Consider the following 18,767-nt stretch of genomic DNA (forward strand, 5'->3'; position numbering starts at 1 on the left):
TGAGGCTGTTGTGAATGAGATTTATGTTATTTATTTGGCTCTTTGTCTGCTTGTTGCTGATGTATAGAAATGCAACCATTTTTTGCATGTTGATTTTATAACCTGAGACTTTACCAAAGCTATTATCAGTGTGAAGAGGCTTTTAACAGACTCAAAATTTTCACAGTATAGAATTATATTGCCCACAAAGAGGAACAACTTAACTTCTTTTTCTATTTAGATGCCTTTTATTTCTGTCTCTTGCCTGATTGCTCTGTCTAGGAGTTCCAACACTCCTAGAACAGGAGGGGTGAGAGTGAGCATCCTTGTCTTGTTCTCATTCTTAGGAAGAATGCTTCCAGCCCCTTTCCATTGAGCAAAATGTTGACTGTAGGTTTATCATAGATGGTTCTTACTGTTTTAAAGAAATTTTCCTTCTATGCCTAGATGTTCAAGGGTTTTTATTAAAAAGGGATGTTGGATTTTGCCAAATGATTTTTCTGCGTCTAATGATATAATCATGTGGTTCTTTGTTTTACATCTGCTAATGTGCTGGATTACCCTTATGGTCTTGTGAATGTTGGACCAGCCCTGCATTTCAGGAATGAAACCCATCTGATCATGGTGGATGATCCTTGAGATGTATTCTTGGATCTGATTTGCTAGAATCTTGTTGAGAATTTTGGCATCTCTGCTCATCAAGATTTGCCTGTAATTCTCTTTCCCTGTAAGATGTTTGACAGGTTTGGGTAAGATGTTAGCTTTGTAAAATGAGTTGAGGAGAAGTCCATCATTCTCAATTGCTTGGAATACTTTCAATTTGATTGTTAGCAGCTCCTCTTTGTATGCCATTTAGAATTCAGCAGGGAAGCCATCTGGTCCAGGACTGTTTTTAGGGGCAGGGAGATTTTTTTTTTTATGACTGAGTCAACTTCCTGTGTTGTAATTGGTCTGTTTAGAGTTTCAATTTCTTCTTTCAGCCTTGGGTGGTTGTGTGATGTCAGAATATCCTCCATTTCCTTTAGATTTTCTAGTTTATTTGCATTCAGGTGTTCATATAATAGCAATTTTTTATAATCTTTTGAATTTCTTTAGGGTCAGCTGTGACTTTGCCTTTTGCATTTCTTTTTGTTTGTTTATTTTTAATTTTACCAAGAGAAATGTATTGGCTTACAGTTTTGGAGACTAGATGTCCAATATCAAGGTGGGGACAGGGTTGATTTCTTCTGGAGGCCATGCCAGAAGGATCTGTTCCAGGCCTCAGTCCTTGGCTCACAGACGGCCATGTTCTGATGACTTCACATAGTCTTCTGTGTATGTGTCCTTTCTTCACTTTGTCTTCTTATAAAAACACTTGTGAAGTTGGATTCGGGATTGACCCTAACATTCTCATTTGAATTTACTCACCTGTTTAAAAACCTTATATCCAAATATATACTAAGGGTTAGAACTTTAAAATATGAATGTGTGGGGGGAGAATGAAACATCTAGACCATACCATTTAAGTCATAGGGTTTCTCTCTAATATGAGATTATGCATGCATATTAAAGTTAGTGGAATTAGAAAAGGTTTCTACAGATTCTCTACATTCATTGGGGTTCTCACCCGTGAGATTTCTTTTTTTTTTTTTTTTTTTGAGTCAGAATCTCACTCGGTCTCCCGGACTGTAGTGCAGTGACACAATCACAGCCACTGCAGCCTTGGTTCTGGTGATCCTTCCACTTTAGCCTTCTAAGTAGCTGGAACTAGAGGTGCATGCCACTATGCATAGTTCATTTTTTGATTTATTGTAGAGATGAGGTCTCGCCAAGTTACCCAGGCTGGTCTCAAATCCCTTGGCTCAGGAAATCCTAGTGCCTCGGCCTTCCAAAGTGCTGGGAATACAGGCATGAGCAATCACGCCAGGCCACCAGTGAGATTGCTGATGTGTAAGGTAAAGCTTGAAGACTTAGTGTTTTTCTACATTCCCTCCTGACATAGGGTCTTCTTCACTGTGACTTCATACATGTACATTAAGACCTCAGATATAATATTCACATTCCTTATATTCATAGGGTTTCTCCCCAGTGTGTTCTTTCATGTCTTCAAAGTGGATGGGGACACCTTTAGGCTTTCCCACATTCCTTACATTGACAGTTTTTCTCATCTGCATGCCTTCTTTCATGATTTCAGAAAAAAACTGGAGAACTTAAGGCTTTCCCACACTCCTTACATTCATACGGTTTCTCTCTAGTGTGAGTTCTTTCATGTAATTGAAATGAATTGGAATAACTGAAGGATTTCCCACATTGTTTACATTCATAGGGTTTTTCTCCAGTGTGAATTCACATGTGAAGTTAACACATGTGGGAAACTTAAAGGCTTTGCCACATTCCATATAGATATATGGCTTTTTGACACTGTGAGTACACATGTGATTATTAAGATTGAAGGAATGCGTAAGTGCTTTCCCACATTCCAGGCACTCAAAGGGCTTCTCTCCAGTGTGAATTCTCAAATGTCCACTAAGATGTGAAGAATTAGCAACAGCTTTCCCACATTTGACACATTCAAAAGGCTTCTCTCCAGTGTGAGTTCTTATATGTTCACTAAAGTAAGAGGTTCTACCAAAGGCTTTTCCACATTCCTTACATTTGTAAAGCTTCTCTCCACTGTGAGTTCGTATGTGCTTAGTAAGATCTGAGTTGAGTAAAGGCCTTCCCACAGTCCTTACACTGAATTTTGAATTCATTGCAATATGAATTCAAAAGTGATCACTAAGGCATGGGAACTTCTAAAAGACTTTTCCCACGTACCTTACATTTAAAGGGGTCTCTGCAGTGCAAATGTTTATATGTTATATAAGTTTAGAAGACCTAGTGAAGGCTATCTCACGTGCCTTACATCCATAGGGTTTTTCTCTCATATGAATATTCATGTGTTAACTTAAGCATGATGAAACAGTAAAAGCTTTCCCACAATTCTTACATTTATAGGGTATCTTTCCAGTGTGACTTTTTCTATGCTGAGTATGTTGACAAGACCTACTAAAGACTTTCCCACATTTCCTACATTCATAGAAGCTGTCTCCAGTGTGAGTTTCCATGTTAATGTTGCAGTACGCAGAATATCTAAAGCCTTTTCCAAATTACTTACATTTGTAGGGTTTTTCTGAAACATGAGTTTATATATGCATGGCAAGTTCTGTGATGTGAATAAAACTTCTCCCACATTCCTTCCATTCATGGAATTTGTCTCTTGTGAGTTCTTATACATTCCTGAAGGCACGATTAACTAATGAAGAATTTTCCACAGTCACTGTGTTCAAAAGATTTCTCTTTTGTGCATGTTCTCTAGTAAACAACATTTGGATTTAGGCTGAAAGTTTTTACCCACTGATTCAACACAGGAAGTTTCTCTCCAGCAGAGGCTTTCTTGTGCAAAGGAAAAAAGTCTCTTCCTTATTGATTACACTCAGATGTGTTGTTGCTACTTTGAGTTCTCACATGTGTCTTTTTTGTTTTTTAAAAGATGTGGGGTACAATTCAGGGTTAGGTAACAAATGCTGATTATGTACCCTTGTTGATGAGGTATGCCTCTCCCTCCACTAGCAGTTTCTCTCAACTGTCAATCCCACCCCCTCCCCAACAGTTTCCCACTACTGCTAATCTCTTTCTAATAGTATTATACTTGTTCAAGTTCTGCTTATGAGTGAGAACATATGGTACTCTGTTCTTTGTTTCTGTGATAGAACACTGAGTATGATCAACTCCAGATCTATCCAAGTTGCTTCGAAGTCCGTATATTTGTCCTTCTCTATGGCAGCATAATATTCCATTGAGTATATGTACTACATTTTTTTATCCAGTTCAGCTTCTATGGACAATATGGTTGGTTCCATGTTTTTGCTATTGTGAATAGAGCTGTAACAAACATATGTGTGCAGGTATCTTTTTTGTAGAATGATTTGAGTTCCTACAGGTATATTCCCAATAGGGGGATTGCTGGGACATATGGAAGGTCAATTTCTAGTTTTCAGAAATCACCACACTGTCTTCCAAAGAGGTTGCACTAGTTTGTATTCCCAACAGCAGTGTAGAAGTGTTCCTTTTCCCCTGAATCCTCGCCAGCATCTGTTGTTGTTTGTTTTATTAATGATGGTCATTCTTACTGGGGTTAGGTGGTATCTCAATGTGGTTTTGATTTGCATTTCTCTGATGACGAGTGAGACTGAGCACTTTTTCATGTGTCTGTTGGCTGCCTGTATATCTTCTTTTGAGAAGTGTCTATTCATGTCTTTTGCCCACTTTCTAAAGAGGCTCTTTTTTTTTTCCTTTCGGCGCATTTGAGTTTCTTGTAGATCCTAGATGTTAGACCTTTTTCAGTTATAGAGTTGGCAAATATTTTTTTCCCTTTCTGTGGGCTGTCTCCCTTCTCGCTTGATGGTTTCTTTTGCTTTGCAGAAGCTCGTCAGATTGATGAGGTCCCACTTTTCTATCTTATTTCTTAGGCATTGGCCTTTAGTGCACTGAATAGAAATTGGTTCCCAGTTCCAATTTCCATAAGGGTGTCTACCGCATTTCCTAAAATTCTTACAGTTTGAGGTTTTACATTTAGGTCCTTGGTTCATTTAGAGTTAATTTTTGTGTATGGTGATAGATAATGGTCCTGTTTCAATCTTATGCATGTGGTCAGCTGGTTTTCTAGCACCATTTACTGAATAGGTTCTCCTCTCCCCGGGGTTGTTGTTGGAGGCTTTGTCAAAGATTAGTTGGTTGAGGAATTGAAACTTTGCTTCGAGAATCTCTATCCTGTTCCATTGGTCTATGTTCTAGTACCAATACCAGGCTGTTTTGATTATTGTAGCCTAATAGTAAAGTTTGAAGTCTGGGAGTATGATACCTCCTGCTTTGTTTCTTTTACTAAGGATTTTTTTGTCTATTCATGGTCGTTTATGTATCTGTATGAATTTCTGTATTGTCATTTCCAAATGTGAGAAGAATGATGTTGGTAATTTAATAGGTATTGCGTTGAATCTGTAGATTGCCTTTGGTAGGATGGATATTTTAACAACCTTGATTCTTCCTATCCACGAGCATGGAATGTTTTTCCATTTGTTTGTGTCTTCTTTGATTTCTTTGAGCAGTGTTTTGTAGTTCTCATTGTAAAGGTCTTTCACTTCTCTGATTAGGAAGTTGCTGAGGTATTTTATTTTAATTTTTTTTTTTTGTGGCTATTGTGAATGGGATTGTGCTTTTTATTTGGGTCTCTGCCTGCTTATTGTTGGTGTATAGGAATGCAACTGTCTTTTGCATGCTTAACTTGTATCCTGAGACTTTGCCAAAGTCCTTTATCAGTGCAAACAGGTTTTTGACAGATTCTCTTGGATTTTCAAGGTATAAGATCATATCATCAGCAAGGAGAGATAACTTGACTTCCTCTTTTCCTATTTGGATACCCCAGATTGCCTTCTCTTATCTAATTGCCCAAGCTAGGATTACAACACAATGTTTAACAAGAGGGGTGAGAGTGGGCAACCTTGTCTTGTTCCAGTTTTCAGGGGAAATGTTTCTGGTTTCTGTTCACTTAGCAATATGTTAGCTGTGGGTTTATCCTAGATGGCACTTACTCTTTTGAGGTATGTTCCTTCTATACCTAGATGTTTGAGGGTTTTTAACAAGAAGTGATGCTGGATTTTTTCAAAAGCTTTTTCTGCATCTAATGAGATAGTCATGTGGTTCTTGTTTTTACATCTGTTGATGTATTTGATTACATTAATGGTCTTGCAGCCGGGCTTGGTGGCTCAGCCTGTAATCCCACACCTTTGGAAGGCTGAGGTGAGTGAATTGCCTGAGCCTGCGGGTTCAAGATCCGCCTGGGCAGTGAGACCTCATCTCTACAATAAATAAAAAAATCAGGCGGGCGTGGTAGCACATGCCTGTCATTCCGGCTACTTGGAAGACTGAGGCAGAAGGATCGCCGGAGCCGAGAAGGTCGAGGCTGCGGTGGCCGGGAGCGGCCACTGCACTCCAGTCTGGACGACAGAGTGAGACTCCAACTCAAAAAAAAAAAAATGGTCTTGCGAGTGTTGAACCAGCCCTGCATCCTGGGTATGAAGCCATGGTCATGGTGGATGATTTTTGAGTTATATTTTTGGATATGATTTGCTAGAATCTTGTTGAGGATTTTTGCATCTATGTTCATAAGGGATATTGGTCAGTAGTTCTCTTTTTTGTTGGATCTTTACCCAGTTTGGGTATCAGTGTGATGTTAGCTTCATAAAATGATCTGGAGAGAATTCCATCCTTTTCAATTGCCTGGAATACTTTCAATAGGATTCATATCAGCTCCTCCTTGTATGTTTTGTAGAATTCTGCTGGAGAGCCATCTGGTCCAGGGATTTTTTATTTGTAGGTAGTTTTCTTATGACAAAGTCAATTTCCTGGGATGTTATTGGTCTATTTAGGTTCTCAATATCCTCTTGTTTCAATCTGGGGAAGTTGTGTGATGTCAGAATATCCTCCATTTCATTTAGGTTATCAAGTTTGTTTCCATATAGGTGTACATATTAATCTCTGATAATCTTTTATATTTCTTTGGGATCAGTTGTGATTTGATCTTTTGTATTTCTGATTGTATATTTGAGCTTTTTCTCTCTTTTTCTTGGTCATTCTAGCTAGGGATCCATCAAACTTGTTAATACTTCAAAGAACCAACTTTTTGTTTTGTTGATGTTGTCTATGTTTCTGTCTTCTATGTCCCATATTTGGGCTCTTATTTTTGTGATTTCGATTCTTCTGCTAAAATTGGATTTTTGATGGTTTTCTCTTTCCTGCTTTCTTAGGTGATTTGTTAGGCTATTCATTTGTGATCTTTCCATTTTCTTAATGTGTGCTTGTAGAGATATAAATTCTCCTCTTAGAACTGATTTCATGGTATCCCAGAGGTTTTGGTAAGATGTTTCTAGGAATCTTTCAATTTCTGTTTTGATTTCTGTGTTGACCCAGTAGTTGTTCAGTATCATGCTGTTTAGTGTCCACGTTTTTGTGGCTTTGGAGAATTGTTGTTGGTGTTAATATTTATTTTCATTACACTGTGGTCTGAGAATGTACATGGAGAGAGTTCAACCTTATGGAATTTGTTTATGCCTGATTTATGGCCATGGATATTATTGATCTTGGAGTATGTTCCATGTGGTGATGAATAGAATGTATATTCTGTGACTGTGGGTGGAATAATCTGTAGGTATGTATTAATTTCATTTGGACAAGTATCAAGATTAGGTTAAAAATCTCCTTGCTAACTTTTTGCCTCAATGATCTATCTAGGACTGTCAATGGGGTATTCAAGGCCTCTGCTATAATAATATTAGAGCCAATATCTTTTCTTAGTTTATTTAGTAGTTGCTTTATAAAAGCTGGTGCTCCTGTGTTGAGTGCATATTTGTTTAGGATGGATATTTCTTGTTGATGGATTGAACCTTTATCATTATGTAGTGTCCTTTAGCATCTTTTAAAATTTTCGATAGCTTAAAGGTTGTTTTGTCTGATATTAAGATTGCAACTCCTGCCTTCTTTTGTGATCCATTTGCCTGGAAACTCATTTTCCATCCTTTAACTTTGAGTCTGTGGGTATCCCTTGAAGTGAGACGAGTCTCCTGGATGCGGCAAATAATTGGGTCATGGTTTCTTATGCAACCTGCCATTTTGTGTCTTTTTAGTGGTGCCTTTAGTCCCTTCACAATCAGGCTGATTATTGAAATGTGATTGTTTCTTCCTGTCATGAGGTTCTTATAAAGTTTTTTCTTTGTTTGCTTTTCTTTTGGCTTTGGGGTTAATGTATGTGTGTTTTCAAGTTTCTTGTTGTGCTGCATTCTCTGTTGATTCTGTGCTCTACTGTTCTCTTGGGAAGTGTGTGATCAATCTTTTTCTTCTTTTTTCTGTGCTTAATACCTTTTTAAGTGTCTCCTGTAGAGCTGGTCTGGAAGCTGAGCAATCTCTTAGGGATTGGATGTCTTGGAAGGATTTTAATTCTCCATCATTGATGAAGCTGAGCTTGGCTGGATAGGAAATGATTGGTTGAAATTGCTTATCTTTGAGGACTTTGAATATAGGGCTCCAGTTCCTTCTTGCTTGTAGTATTTCTGCTGATAGATCTGCTGCTATTCTTATTGGTTTTCCCTGGTAGGTTGTCTATCCTTTCTCTCTTGCTGCCTTTAGAATTTTTTCTTTTGTGACCACTTTGTGTAGGTGAATTACTATGTGTCTAGGGGTTGGTTGTCTCATTAATATCTTGTGGGTGTTTTCTGTATCTCTTGTGCTTGGCTGATCACATCTCTGGTGAGATGGGGAAAGTTTTCTTGGGTTACCTCCTGGAATACTTGCTCCAAGTTTCTCTCCATTTCCCTTTCTTCTTCTGGTATACCAATCAGGTGTAGGTTTGGCATCTTGATATAATTGCACATCTTTTGTTGGCTTCATTCTTCTTTCTGAGTCTTCTTTCTATGTTTTTTACAGATTGGGTTAATTCCATGTTCTGGTCTTCAAGTTCAGAGATTCTTTCTTCAGCTAGATTAATTCTGCTTTCCATGCTTTTCATCTTGTTATTTATTTCCTGGATGAAAATTTTTATTACCAAAATCTTTGTTACAAGTTCTTTTAGTGTTGCATCTTGTCTTTCTTGAGTTTTACTCACTCTTTCCATCCATTCCCTAATCTCTGTTGAATTCTGGGGCCAGTCATTGGTGACTTTCATTGTTTAGGCACCAAGGTCTGATTTTTCAGGAGTTTTGTCTTTGGTACACTTGAAATTGCCTGAGGTCTTCCTTTGGTTTTTCTCATTTGTGACAGATCTCTTGTTTTTCTCTTTATTTCTGTTATTCAGTGTCAGTGGGAGAGGCTTTCCCTTATGACGCTTGCTCAGTCCTCTATTCTTCCCTGATCCAGGCTCTGGATCTGTTCTATTCTGAAATAGGATGGTGGGTGGGAAGTTTTGCAGTCTCTTGGTTTTTTTAATTCAAATAAAGTGGGGCATGGGTCACTAGGAATCAGAAACTACTTGCAAATTAAAATGTTCACTTATGAATCCCACTCCCTACCACCACTCTATGTGACAATGTAAAGCAGAAACCAATGCAAAAACAATTCAACACATACACACATACCCCAAAACCAACTGGAATAACAGCAAAGTGAAACAAACAAACAACAAAAAAAAACCCTTAAGAAAACTAAACACACACACACATGCCTAGCAGAAAGTGAATAGAGAGGAAAAGCATAAAGGCCGAAGGGGGAAAATAAGGGGATTCAGGTTGAACCCTACACATACATTGACACACCCCTTAAACTATAAAAAATGAATATAAAAAATACACAAGAACAAAAGAGCAATAACCACCAACAACAACAAGATTGAAAGATGGACACTCAATCATTCACATACACACATAAGCAGAAAACAACAAAGAAAGAAACAGAAAAAGAAAAGAAAGAAAAAAAATTTGTGGGGGGAATGTAGGTCAAACCCTCACATACACATTCATGCACAAAGGGAAAATATTTTAAAAATAGATGATCTAACAACCATCAGAAAATTTTTAAAATTAAAAAAAATGAAAATTAATTTAAAAATCCTGCCCTCTTGAAGCAAACTCTGTAATTGTTCCTCTAATCAGGTCTCTCCTGCAGAGCCACCTCTTTCAATCTCTCCTCAGGGAATGAAGTAGGGAAGGAGGAGGGGCAGAGGAGGTGGGTGGGGCTGCAGTATTCCCCTCCCACTCTCCTATGGTCAGGCAGATCTCCTCCCATGGGGAGGTACAGGATTGTCCCTTCCCCAGTTATGTATTCTCATCAGAGGGTGCCCCAGCAAGGCCTATCCTGGAATGGAGTTCTCCTATTGTGACTGACGTCCAGGCTCTGCCTGGGTTTGTCCCTCTCATTTGTGACCCAGCTGTGTGGATCTGACATTCAGAGGATTTCTGGGGAGGAGGAGGTTTGGTTCAGCCCCAGACTCACCACTGATCTCTTTGGAGTTCTTCCTCATCCTTATCTGGCCACACCCTTAGTCCTGTGGCTGGATCAAGGTAGGGGGTGGGGTGCCTGGAACTCAGCACATGTCAGGTCCCTCTGAAGTTGGTACTTCAGGATATTCCCTCTGGGTCCCTCTGGGTCATGATCAATGCCTGAATAGTTGATCCACTTGTCACACAGATCGGGTCTGGTGGTCCATGGTGAGCAAGTCAGAGCACTTCCCTGCCCCACCTTCAAGATGGTGATGGGGTGCCTCTCTTTTCCTCTTCCATGGAAACTTCACTTTGGACTCCATCCACAGTCCCCGCCAGTGCTCTGCCAGGTGCTGAAGTGGTGAGACAAAACCCAGAGCAGTCTCTCTCCTGCTTCAATGGTGAGGGAGAAACTGGGGCGATAGTTTTTCTCTGCTGCTTTTTCAATCAAAGAAAAACTTCTGTCCATTTAAAAAAAAAACAATGGTGCTCTGCTTCTGTGACCTGGGCAGAGCCAGGGATGAAGCAGTGAAGCTGCAGCACCTGCTGTTGCACCAGGGGCCTGGCCACCTGCTCATGATCCCCATCAGTATTTCCTTCCCAGGGAGGGGTTGTTGATTTTAAAAAAAAGAAAGAAAGAAAGAAAAGAAAAAGAAAATGGCACTCAGCTTCTGTGTCCCGGGAATTGCTAGGGTCCAAGCCCAGCTGCTGTGGCACCAGCCCCTGAACCAGAAGAGCCCTGGCCACTAGCTCCCTAGCCCTCACTCAGTCAGCCACTCACACACCCACTTGCTCACTAGCATGCACAAAAAATTTTTCATGCACTCACTCACTCTCTTGGGGACTTGCATAGTCCAACTGGCTAGGCCACCATCTTCCCAACTCCTCACATGTGTCTTAAGGCATGGATGTTCACTGAAGATATCTCCAAATTGTTTATACTCATTGAGTTCCCCTTCATTGTGGCTTCCTGCCATTTGAATCATCCCCTTCATTGTGGCTTCCTGCCATTTGAAGTTCTTCCCCTCAAAAATTCTTGCCAAAGTGCTGACTCTTTCGTTTTTTCTTTTTTAGATTAGAAAATACAGTTTATTTAAAGTAAATTAGTTAGAGAAAGAGAGAGAGAAAGAGAATATTCACCTCCCCAAGAAGCATGGCGACAGCTATAGTTCAAAGAGCATATGGCCACACCAGAGTCTAGCAAGGCAACTCTTTAGTTGTAAGTTGCAGTTTCCATTCTTGGACAACACCTCTCTGAACTGTCCTTGATTCTTCTTATTCTAGCCAAGAGATCAGGCTGGGTTTGAAGAGCTGGCATCCTACTGTGACCAAACTCTTACTGTTCTCCAGCATCACATCTTTGTAGAGGTTTCTCTGAGTTGGGTCCAGTAAAGTCCACTTTTCTGGGGTAAAGTCCACAGCCAGATTGTCAAAGGTCACTGAATCCTAAACCATCACACACATGGTGACTTGAGCACCATAACATGTTCACCAGTGAGAAATGAAAACAATTTGGCAGGCAGTCAGCTACAATCCTTCCTGCCACTGTCTTTTCTTCATGAAGGCAGACAGGGTCCCTATAAATAAGACCATGGAACAAATCAGTGGCTGCCCTCCTGTGAGACTGATTGCTACATTTGCTTGAGAGCTCCTTTCCTTGATTCCAAGGATCACTTCAAAACAGCTTGTGAATCCATATGGGTAGAGGCAACCTCCATTCTCCTTAGACAGCATTAATGGAGTCCAGGATGTGCTAGAGTCATCAGGTAAAAGTCAATGTCCTTTTTTATTTACTTAGCAGTTGTTTAATAAAACCTGGTGCTCCTGAGTTGGGTGCATATGTGCTTAAAATGGATATTTCTTGCTGTTTGATTGAGCATTTTTATCATTATATGTGTCCTTCCATGTTCTTTTTAACTTTTGATGTTTTGAAGTCTTCTTTGTCTGATATCAGAATAGCTACTCCTGCTTTCTTCTGTTTTCCATATGCCTGAGGGACCTTTTTCCAGCCCTCAATTTTAAGCCTCTGGGTATCCACTGCAGTAAGATGAATTTCCTAGAGACCACAGACTGCCAGATTGTGCTTCTTTATATGGTTGGCCACACTACATCTCTTCATCTCTTCAATAGCACATTTAGTCCATTCAAGTTTAAACTGATTATTGAAATGTGAGTTTTTCCCTCTCATAGTGCTCTTAAGGGGTTGCTTTGTTTCCTTTTTACTTGTGTATTTATATATGTGTGTAGTTTCATTTTTGTGAATGCTCTGTGTGCTCTGTTGACTCTGTGCTTGCCTGCACTTTTGTGATTGGTATGACTGTTCGTGTGTGTGTGTGTGCGTGTGTGTGTGTGCGTGTGTGTGTGTGTGTGTGTGTGTGTGTGTGTGTGTGTGTTCAATACCTTCTTACATTTTTCCTGAAGGGCCAGTTGGGAGGCAGCATATTCTCAGGGATTGGATGTCTGGGAAGGATTTTAATTCTCCATCACTGATGAAGCTTAGCTAGGTGGAGTAGGAAATTCTTGGCTGGAATTGCTTATCTTTAAGAACATTAAAGATTGAACTCCAATCTCTTCTGGCTTATAGTTTTTCTGCAGATAAGTCTGGAGTGATTCTGATGGGTCTTCCCCTGTAGGTAGTCTAACTTTTCTCTCTTGCTACCTTTAGGATTTTTTTTCGTTCATGCTTACTTTGTGGGGGTGGATTACTGTGTGACTTGAGGTCTGTCTTCTCATGTGAGATCTTGTAAGGGCTCTTGTATCTCTTGTGCTTGAATGGTCACCTCTCTAGTGAGATGTGGAAAGTTTCCTTAGATGACCTCATGGAATGTTTGTACTATGGTGTTCTCAGTTTCCCTTTCTGCTTCAGATATAAAAATCAGGTGTAGATTTGGCTTCTTGACATAGTCCCACATCTCTCAGAGGTTTTGCTCCTTCTTTTTGAGCTTTTGCTCTATGTTTTTGATAGGCTAGGTCAATTTTTATATTTTGGCCTTCATGCTCTGAGAGTCTTTCCTCTGTTTGGTTGATTCTGCTCCATATGCTTGCTGCTTTGTGTTTGATTTCCAGGATGGCATTCTTCATTTCTGTTATTTCAGAATAGACTTTTCTATAATTGGCTAACTCCTCTTTTACTTCCTATATGACTTTGGTGAGTTTTGCTTCCAGTTTCCCTTGGTTCTCTTTGTTCATTTTAGCCTGCCTGATTTCTGTTATTTTCCTCTGGGGCTGATCATTTTGAAGGAAGAGTTTCTGCTGTGCTCTGTAGCTGCTTTTGGTGGCACTGTCTCTTTAGCACTCTGAGAGATGCTTATGGTTTTGTTTTTTTATGTTTTTTTTTTTTTTTGGTTTTTGGTTTTTTTTGGGGGGGGGGTTTGTTTTGTTTTGTTTTGTTTTGTTTTGTTTGAGTTGGAGTCTCACTCTGTCGTCCAGACTGGAGTGCAGTGGCCACTCCCGGCCACCGCAGCCTCGACCTGCTGGGCTCCGGCGATCCTTCTGCCTCAGCCTTCCAAGTAGCCGGAATTACAGGCGTGCGCTACCACACCCAGCTGATTTATTTATTTATTTATTTATTGTAGAAATGAGGTCTTGCTGCCCAGGCGGGTCTCGAACCCATGGGCTCAGGCAATCCACTCACCTCAGCCTCCCAAAGGCGCGGGATTACAGGCTGAGCCACCAAGCCTGGCTGTTTTGTTTTGTTTTTTGCTGATTTTTCTTCATTTGTAACAGGCCTCTCTTCCTTCTCTGTAACTCCTTTTGGTTTTGTTGCTCTGAAGCCTGTCATTGACTAGTGCTCTTTCTGTAGTTCACTATAGGTCACTCAATGAGAGAAGGAGGGGCATTTACTGCTGCTCTTTGCTCCACCCTGTGGCAGTTTTTTCAAATGTAGCAGCTCCTGCTGCTAGCACTCTGTGAAGAATGGGTGGGAGGATCCCCCTGCACCATCTGCTACCTGTGGTTTGTAGCCCAGATGTCTTCCCACCAAGAAAGTCTTCAGGTGTCTTTTGGGTAGCTCCCTCCCTATTCAAGTTCACACTCTGCTCTTGAAAAAGAGCAATTTCACTGACACAAGGAAGGGGAGAGGGGATCCACACTGTAGGTAAACAAGGCTTGGAGGTGATACTTCTTTATCTGGCTGAGGAGATGAACCAGGTGCCAGTGAGGTTAGCTCTGCAGGTAACTGACTGGAGCCATGCTCATGGCTGCTGACCTAGTGTGGTTGTGTTTTCCCCCATTCTGCTTTGGGTTCAGTTGTTTCCCATTGTGCCCTGACCAGATCTCCTCACACATGGGATCAATGATTTACACATAGCTAGAAGAGGGTGTGCTGACTCAAAATATATTAGGTACACTTACTCACTCTCATTCAGCAAGCAAGACTTCAGTTCATGTGCAAGCCTGTTACACGGTAGGGGATAAGACTCCCAGATTCTAATTTCTGCCATTATTTTCTTATCTCTGTGTTCAAAGAGACCTTTACTGGATGTGGGGTGCTTCACACATCCAAAAGTGTTCAGGGTGTCTCCATCTATTGATCTCTTGGTCCCTACTTTCTACCTTGCTTGGTGAGAATGGTCTTGGTCTCCTGCTCCAAAGTGATTATCTACAATCAGCAAGTGGAAAGTCCAAGTTTGTGAGGCCACATCTGATAAGTCCTTCTGGCATTTCTGAACTTATGGGGTATCTTGACATCCTCCTTATGGATCTCCTAGTACCTGCAGGTCACAGAGTGACAGTGGCTGCTGCAGAAACACCAGGACCTCCTAGATGGAAGAAAGAACATTAGAGACAGACTGTTGATGACATACTTTTAGGTATAGAAAACCCTAAAGACTCCATCAAAAATGGTTAGAACTGGTAAACAAATTCAGTAAATGTTTACATGCAGGATACAAAATCAACATATAAAAATCGGTAGTGTTTCAATACTACTATGAATAAACAATGCAAAAAGTAATTTAAGAAAATAATTCCATACAATAGCATAATAAAAGACTTGAAGTAAGGAATGAGGAAAATGGTCTGCATTCTGAAGGCTACAAAATGTTGATGAAATAAATGGAAGAATAAACAAATAAATGAAAAATTATTCCATATTTATGGATTGAAATAATTAGTATTGTTAAAAATGTCCATAACACTCAAAGTGATCTAAAGGTTGAATGTACTTTCTATCAAAATCTACTACTATTTTTTACAGAAATAAAAAAAAAAACCACAATTCATATGAAACCAGACAAAACCTTGAATGGCCAAAGCAATCTTGAGGAAAAAAAAAAAAAACTGGAGGCATCACACTTCCTATTTTAAGATTATGTTATAAAGCTATTGTAATTAAAACAGCACTATACTGGCATTTTTTTAAAGCACGCTTCAGCAAATAAAATAAATAGAAAACCCAGAAGTAAACCAAGGTATTTATGGTCAATTAATTTTCAACAAAGTTGCTAAGAGCACACTATGTGGAAAAACAGTTTGTTCGGTAAATGGTGGTGTGAAACTAAATATCCACAAAGAATAATAAAATTGGACCCTTATGTCATATCATATACAAAAAACAATGAAAAATAAATTTAAAAAATTGAAATGTAAGATCTGCAATTCCAAATTTGCAGATAGAATAAAACATAGGGAAATCTCCACAGCATTGGTCTGGGCAACAGTTTTTTGGACAAGACCCCAGAAGAATAGGTCAAAAGCAAAAAATAGGCAAATGAGACTGCATTACACTAAAATCCTTCTACAAAGCAAAGGAATCAATTAACAGAGTGAAAACACCACTCACAGATTGGAAGAAAATATTTGCAAACCATATATCTGATAAGTAGCTAATAACCAAGGTATATAAGAAACTCAAACAATTCAATAATAAGAAAGCAAATAACCCGATTAAAAAATGAGCAAAGCATCTGAACAGACATTTCTCAAAAGAAGAGATACTATAGTTCAACAAATGTGTAAAGAAGTTTAGCATCTGTAATTCTCAGAGAAATGAAAATTAATGCCTCAATAAGATATCACCTCACACCTGTTAAAATGGCTAATGATAAGTGTTGATGAGAATGTGGAGAAAAGAGAACACTTGTACACAGTTAGAAGGAATGCAAATTAGTACAGTCATTCTGAAAAATTGTATAAAAATTCTTTAAAAATTGAAAATATAATTACTTATAGTCCAGAAATCCTACTTATGGGTATATATTCAAGGGAGTTAAAATTGGTATGTCAAAGACATATCTGCATAACCATATTTATTGCATCATTATTCACAATAGTCAAAATATAGAAGCAATGTAAGTGTCCATCAACAGATGAATGAAAAAGGAAAGTGAAATATGTATACAATGGAAAACTATTTAGTCTTAAAAAGTAAGAATATTCTGTCATTTGTGAAAACATGGATAACCCTAGAGAATATTATATTAAGTGAAATAAATCAGGCACAGAAAGACAGCTATTGCTTTATCTCATTTATATTTGACATCTTAAAAAGTTGTTCTCATATAAACAGAAAGCAGAAAGTTGGTTGCCAGAGAATGAGAGAGAGAGAAAGATGGATAAAGGGAAAATGCTGATGAAAGTCTTAGACTGGAGGAATAAGTTTTAGTGATATCTTGCATTTCTTGGTGACCACGGTTAATATGTATTGTACATTTCATAATTGCAAAAAAATTGGTTTTTAACATTCTCACTACAAAAAATAAGTTGTTGAGGTAATAGATATGTTAATTAGTTTATTGAAACTTTCTACAATGCCTACATAAAACAAAACATCACACTGAACCTCATAAAGATACACAATTATTATTTGTCAACAATAAATAAATAGTACATTACAGAATAATATTTATAGTGCAATTCCATAGATACAAAGTCTTAAAACTCAAAACTGATACTATATATATGCATCTTTGATATACTTATAAACAAGCACGATTAAAACACAAATGAGAAAGATAAGTAGTGCAACATGTAAAATAAAAACTTTTTTGGTAATTCAGGTTTATATATACAGAAAGTTGATTAGTTTTCTATGTTTCTATATATTTGAAATATTTTGATATATTTAAATGTTAATAACAGAATTTTATAGCTGTTTCTGATTCCCTCAGATTGCTGTAGAATTTTACTTTGTGAATTCTGGATTTTTTAATAATTAGATTTTTTAATAATCTAAACAAAATGCTGAGATTTGAGATTTATAGAGCTTACCTAAAGGCAATATTGTCGGTTAAAAGCTTACAAATGCAATGTTCTCTTTTTATATGCCAGTTTTATACTGCCAAACTATTAAAAATAGGTCTTAGCCAGAGTACTTACCTGTGGATTGAATTACCAAAAAGATCACCCAGATGTGGGAATTTTCTATACAACTAATATCTAGCAGGATGCTTAATCTTTGTAATATAGAGATTAATAATAAAAAGATTCATTTAAAAAAAAATAAACTTTCTGAACAAAAACTAATAATAACCCCAATAAACTAACTTAAATCACTGGATTAATCATAATCATTTTTATTGTATAAATTTGCAGTGCATAACAGGATGTTTTGATATACATAATAGGATGATTACTAACAAATTTACATTTGTATATGTGTTTATGTGTGTGTTAAGAAATCTAAAATCTATTGTCAGCAAATTTTTGTTATATAATACCTTAGTAAATATAGTCAGTCTTCTTGCCACACGTTAGATCTCTTGCCATATGACACATCTTTTGATTCAGAAAATGGCCATGGTGTAGTAGGGAGAAAGAAAAATAAACACTAAGCTCATATTGGAAAACCCACATTTGCATTCTCTTTGGAAGTTGTGTGACTTTGATCAGGTTAACCTTTTTGATTAGAGGTGTAGTTATCTGAATGGAGGAGATAATGATACCACATAAAGCACTGTGAAGAAAAATGTGCAATAAAGGATAGAAATGTTTGTAAACACAACAAAAACAATTAGAGGTTACTGATTATTCATTATTTGCTAAGTGTTTTTTTCTTCCTTTTAAATGAAGTTCTTACTTTTACCTTCAGTATTTTCTTATAAAAATGCTACTAGTACAAGCATAATCCTCATTTTACAGATGGGGCATCTGACAAGTTAAATCTCGCATTGGTATTCCCAGCATTTGGTGGTGGATGGAGAGGCACACTGAATCTCTCTGTAAGCTCAAGATCTCAACAATAGGCTCTATATTTGCACAATGTAAGGCATTGTGAAAATATCAGGAGTTGCTATACAAACTTAAGTTCCCTTTGAGAGTTTCCCACTTGTAATTTCTCCTTCCCTTGCTATCTTCATTATTTAATTATGACTTTAATTCATTTTCATGCAAGTGGTCCTGAGTCATATGAAGCCAGCAGAGAAGTGTATGAAGCTTCATGGGTCATTTCTGGGTCTTTCGCTATTGGCAATTTTGTACAGTTTTTGTGTGTGTGTGTCTCTGTTTCTTTCCCTCCTGCTTTTGTATTAAAGACTCTGTACTTTTCTCCCCTTCTTACTCTCAGTAGGTTTTGTCTTTGGCTTCTATTCATGATTTAAGAAGCTGTTTTCCCTAAGGAAGCACTGAAATTTCTAAAGAAAGGTCAACTTTCTCATAGTAGCACCCTCTCTTGCATGCCCCTGTTTTGGGTAGCAGCAGGTTGCTTCATTTTTAAGTTCCAGTTGTAGCTTTGTCCCAGGAACCTGGGATTCTAAAACAAAGAACAGAAACAAGAATGATGATTCCTCCAAACCAAGTCAATATTGTCCATATTTTTAAAATAAAGTTAACAAATTTTTTCATTAATGTAAATAACACAGTCCCTTA

The 18,767-nt window shown here is 38.3% G+C and overlaps 1 pseudogene; it reads right to left on the reverse strand.

Moving 5' to 3' along the window:
* Positions 1-2,085: 2,085 nt before the first annotated feature.
* On the reverse strand, positions 2,086-11,315 carry LOC103267754 (annotated as a pseudogene).
* Between the last annotated feature and the right edge of the window lie 7,452 nt (positions 11,316-18,767).

The sequence above is a fragment of the Carlito syrichta genome, unplaced genomic scaffold (assembly GCF_000164805.1).
Source record: "Carlito syrichta isolate Samal-C Ts95f unplaced genomic scaffold, Tarsius_syrichta-2.0.1 Scaffold308235, whole genome shotgun sequence".
In the NCBI taxonomy this organism is placed as follows: domain Eukaryota; kingdom Metazoa; phylum Chordata; class Mammalia; order Primates; family Tarsiidae; genus Carlito; species Carlito syrichta.